This window comes from Limulus polyphemus, unplaced genomic scaffold, assembly GCF_000517525.1.
Source record: "Limulus polyphemus unplaced genomic scaffold, Limulus_polyphemus-2.1.2 Scaffold4101, whole genome shotgun sequence".
NCBI classification, from domain to species: domain Eukaryota; kingdom Metazoa; phylum Arthropoda; class Merostomata; order Xiphosura; family Limulidae; genus Limulus; species Limulus polyphemus.
Window position 1 is genome coordinate 53,005 of NW_013669711.1, and position 5,707 is coordinate 58,711.

The following is a 5,707-nucleotide window of genomic DNA, read 5'->3' on the forward strand; positions in this document are numbered from 1 at the left end:
TAGTGGTTTTATGAAAATATTATCTTACTTCAACGGTCCAACAATTCAGTGTCTAACAAAGCTTGCTAGCTTCTCGGCAATTCTACTTATATCAACTTCAAGTTAACTCGCTGGATATCAAAGAGACTCTGAACTATAAAGAAGATTTTATGTTGTTTGTAAGTTAGTGAAATTTTTGTTTATACAACTTTGTTTGTGGTAACTATTCATAATAATTGTTGTTGTAAATTGTACTGTTGTATGTATATATTGTTGCGTCAGCGAGGTCACGTGACTAGTATCACGCCATCTCTTTCTAGAAATATCCTGTTCCTTCAAGAATGCCCCAGCATTTACTAGATATGTTTAGTCTTGTATATATAAGACGTTCACAACGTGACGGGACAACAGGGTAATGAGTAATTGAACTGCAGTCAGAGAGAATATTGTTAAGCACGTGAGAAGTTCGTTGAGAATTATAGCGTTTGTCACAGAGCGACTGTTGAAATTAAGTGTATCGTAAAGTTGTATTCGAAAAGAATAAACCAGTTTTATTTAAGAAAGGACTTGTGTCGCTAAAGTTTCGTCGGAACGAATTTACGGAAAATTAATTAATTAACTGGGTTTTCCCTTGATTAGCTACCTTGTGGCTCTGCTGCCTTCTTTTTTCCTTGTTGTACAATGGGAACAAACATTTCACAATCAACTGCCACGTCTCACTACCAGCCTTCCATCTGGTTGTTAGATAGACAACACCCATCTCATGTAGCAAGGAATGGGAGTTGAGCTGCAACATGTTCTTAAACAGCCAAGAGACTCAAATTAGTTGCTGCTAGCTTTACCTTTAACTGTTGGATTTTACTATCTTTTTCATTATCTTTCCTTACATTTGTTTTTTACATTTACAAATTGAATAACATTTTTGGAATGAATTACAAGGTTTCATGGTGTAGGTAGTTCCTTCCACCTTCCCCAATTACACTTACATATTGCATTCTCATGCTTAAAAATGTAAAAAAATATTTTAATCTGTATAACTGAAAATAAATACATCACAATAAATAAAACATTGAGCAAACCATAGCTATATACTTGTTGCGATATCTGAGCCATTGTGTGTGAATCTAATGTACCACTGATAATTCCACATACTCATTAATATTTAAACTTGATTCAAATATCTTTGTACAATGTTTATGAAAAATACCCAGTAAAATTGTGTTGGAAATACCACGTAAAACGGTTTTCTCTCTTCAGCCATAATGTCAGTCTCTTTGTTACTTTTACTTCTTCAATGAAAAATTTACCACCTGCAAAATATTTTATTGTCAACTTTGAAAGACTCTCTTATTAGTATAAATTAAAATAACAGGAACATTCGATTTCCAAATAATGATTTCCAAGTCAGCTATTACAGTTAACCTCATATTCACCAGTTCTTAACTTCGAGAAAAGTTTTTCATGCTGTCATTGTCTTCTTCTTGTTTGTTACTGAACTCTTTGTGTGATGCTTAATTTGTGCTAATTTTTTAAACAGGAATTTATGAAGGACCTTGTTTAATGTTTTTATACAGCACGTGGTGCCTACATGTATATTTGCTTACATATATATATATCTTGTCATACACTTACATCGCCATTATACTTTGTCAAGCACTGTAGTAATTTAATAATTTATTCAGCTTGTCTTCAGCTACCTCAATAGACTTTTTGGTAACATTCGTATTATCTCCTAAAGCTATGTTCATTGGTGATGGTAATGTCCTTTATGGGTTTTCAAGCTCATTTTTTTATATTTCACATTTCCTCAAATAAGTAATCACTGGTAAAATTAAGATGAATTAAGACATTTAAACTAAAAGTCTATTTACCAAGACTAAAATTAATATTGTTAAATTAACCACTGGATCCTAAACTGAATTCCTTTGTAGGTTGTAGATCCATAATATTTGCCATAATTATTGATGAAAAGTCTAGTAAGCACCAATTAGTATACTCTGCAGAGTTCCAATCAGTCAGTTAGACTATCAGAGAAATTTTCTAGAAACACCAGCTAATGTTCCACATCAGAAAATTACTCATTGTCTAAAGATAAGGAGTTACAATGTCTTTTCAATCATGTGTCATTCTAACTATTGATAATTTAGTATTAATTGTACAGTGTGGTATGTATACATGTATATAATATATTATATCTTAGGACCATTCAAAATCTTAGAAGCCAAAGAACACTACTTTCTTTCTTAATTGTACAGTGCGGTATGTATACACATATATAATCTATTAAATCTTAGTACCATTCAATATCTTAGAAGTCAAAGAATACTACTTTATTTCAGTCCATGATCATACAAATTAGTGCCTGTCCTAACTGTCAATGATAGTGTAGAAGCCACAAAATATAGATTATACATTCACTTGACATTACTACACGATGGCTAACAAAGCCAAGAACACTAAATTACTTGATAATTAATATTCAAACTAATCAAGATTAGTGCATACATTGTAATGTGCATCACATAATTACTTGGACAGCAAGGAATGCCAGTTCTTTTTCACCATCAGATGCTCGACCTAATAATAATCGTAACTGATTATTAATTCTATCCAGATTTATTGGAAGGCCAATGTTGACATTTCATGCACCAGTTGGAGGTAGTACTTGCTTCCTTTTCCAGTTACTTCTCATCTGATTCATCAAATAATTCCAGATAAGTCTATGCAGCTCCCACCATCTGATCATAGCACTACTTCTGTCAATGTGCTGCCTTCCCAAGTTATTGTTAGGTAAATTCATGGGCATCAATCATTGCTTATTCGTGTTATTTTACATACTCTTGGGAACAATGGGAATCTTTTCTTTGTGGTGGAAGATCATATACATCACGTCAACAATAAGTAACACTTCCTGAAAACGAGAATGCTCAGTAAAAAAATTACTGATCCCTATTATATCGCTCTATATGCAATTACCACATTTGACAAATATGTCCTAGTCAGTTCTTTTGGGGTTACGAAATTTTGTAAGTATTTGTCTGGTAGTCTGTATTACAGGCTGAGGAGAATGAAATGAAGTTAGAATATTCACCACATCTAATGCGGTATATAACCCAATGAAAGATGGCTGTTGAAGTTAGCTCTCTGATCAGTGTGGATTTCTTCTGATGCTTCAAAGCATTCTATCTAGCTCTTGGCTATCACATCTCCAATAGTTTTCTATATCATATTGGCCAGTAGACAAGCTTCAGCTCAGTTCATGAAGTAGTTGGTGGGAATGAGTATGTATTTATGATCTCTCACAGTCTCTTGAAGTGAAAGTTGTTACTGGTATCAATATAAACTTACAGTCTTGGCATTGATAGGATGCCTGATCATATTCCCCTCCTCCATTCAAATTGCACTCCTGTCTTTGTTAGAGCTGACAATGTTGCTGCTGTTTTCAAGAAGGTGGCCAAAAATTTCAATAAAATGACGCAAAACCAAGTGAACAGCAGACTTCTCGCTTCATCACGAGTCAAAGCCAATCTTTCACCACAAATATCTTAGCTGTGTCTGCAACACTACATCTCTCCTCACAGTGGGATTGAGAAACTACACCCCTGAGTGCATAAGTGAATATTTTCCTGGTTTCGTCCTTTCTGACAGCCAGATTGAAGTGGCCAGTCTCACTCTCAAGTGCTGTTGCATAACCTCATTAGGGAGTATCTAAAAAATATCAAATATGATATCCCTCTGATATGTAGAGGCCAGTGTTTGTTGTTCCTGTCTGTGCAATCAGCACAGGTAATCCATATAGATGGTCATTCCATCAATGCCAATCCTCTTGCAACCGTTAAACAGACCAATAGATCACCAAATTGAGTGGAATCAGTAATTCATCTCGAACATGATTATTTACCAAGTCATCCTTCTCCTTTTTCAGATGTTCAATTATGTTGAGAGCTGAACCATCTAAGCTCAATATCAGACATTAAACTGCCTGTTCCTGAATGTATCCATTCCCTGCTTGGAATGCTTTAGGACTTAGTTAAGGTCATCTTAAGTCATCACTTTGAACCTTGGAGGTGTGATCTTTTTGTTTGTGCTGACAGGGCCTTGTGCTGGTAGCCAAAGCCTCTCCCTCATGAGATCACTACCTATGTTAAATGGAGATGCTGCTAGTGTCATTAGCTCCAGATGTAGGCTGCTTACAGGGACTCTATTACCCAGATTGGTGGAGAGATTTTGGTTCAGGGCTCATGATGGCTCATTGTAAACTCCTATACAGCCCTATGTATCAGAAGCAACCATCAGGGTCATGGAAAAACTTGCCCCAAAGTTCACAGGCTTTTACTACTGGTGCCCATTGTCTCACCTACCAGGGGAAAAACTCTAATTGTACAGCCTTTCTTCATTGGTCACTGATGGCCTGGACCGGAGCCATGGAAGTCTGATTGGCGGTATATTTATAGACCAGAAAAGACCTTTCCACGCATTCTCGAACTTGTCAGATGTCATTCCACTCTGACCACAGTCGTCTCTGCTTCCCATCTACCTAAATCAGTCCTCAGTGGTAGTGTCTACTTGAATGGTCTGGGTGCTTCAGACATAAACAAATCCCTGTGAGTCTAAGTTTATAGGTTGATCGGTGACAGGGACTTTCATATCATAGGCAAAGTCCTGTGGACGATAAAGAACTTTCCCTTGATTCAACATCTTTTACATACAAATATTTCTCATTGCTAGTAAACTCTTAACTGTGGTAATGCATTCTTCTAACTCAGTGTTTCACCTTATTACGTTATCTAGAAAGAGACATCATATTGAACGCAAGTCAAGTCTTAATTAGGCTCTTGTTCAGTAGAGTGTCTACCTCTTGATAAAGCCATAAAGTGAAACATTGTGGAATTTAAAAAAATTTCACTGGGTACTGGCAGTTTGTTTTCCTAAAACTTGTAACACTTTTGTATTCATTATATTACTTGAGTACTTCTTCCTATAGAAAATGCCATCCTTTGAATGAGAAGCATTACTTTAAACTATTTTAACTCAATAGTTTAAGCAAGGTTAAATATGAATATATTATAAAGACAGAAACTCTGCATTAAATCATCATGTTATGGTAATAAATTTCTCTTTCCTATCTACTTGTGGTATTATCAGGTGAACTAGTTTCTGTATAAGTATCATATAGTTAGATCAACTAAAAACAGAAGATTTAAGCAGGAAATACGTGGAGTAGTATATTCAATAACTTGATTGTTTTTCTTAGTGCAGGTGAAATATGGAGAGATAAATGTGAAGATATGAACAAAATCTTTAAATATATAAAGCAAAATAAAGCACAGCATTTGTACTTGCACAGATTAGATCACAATCAATAATTCTACTATACTGTGTTTAGTTCCACCACAGTTTTCACACTCTAAATAGTGTTTTTACTTTGTAAATTCACATGTAAATTATGTTTCTTTGTCCAATTGACAGCATTACTTTATGACCATTTGTCTCTCTGGCATTAGTTGCTTTAACATAAAACATTATTGATTTGGCCAACAAAGAAGATTAGCTGAATTAACATTTTTACTATAGAGAACAAAGAAATAAAGCAACTTGAACTAGGCAACATCAACGACTTTCTGGACTACCTGGGTATCTTTAAACTACTTAAACAGACTAAAAAAAAAATTCTTATCCGTCATTTGGTTGATTAAAGCTGTACTAGATAGTAATTGTAATATATTGC

At 34.8% G+C, this 5,707-nt stretch overlaps 1 long non-coding RNA gene across 1 annotated transcript in view; it reads left to right on the forward strand.

The window, feature by feature from the left end:
• The window catches only part of LOC111088600, a 9,225-nt gene extending 7,819 nt beyond the window's left edge, over window positions 1-1,406 (forward strand). The window contains exon 3 of the long non-coding RNA XR_002613073.1: window positions 1,397-1,406. This is a non-coding gene — a long non-coding RNA (uncharacterized LOC111088600). The remainder of the gene's footprint in view (window positions 1-1,396) is intronic.
• Window positions 1,407-5,707: the final 4,301 nt, after the last annotated feature.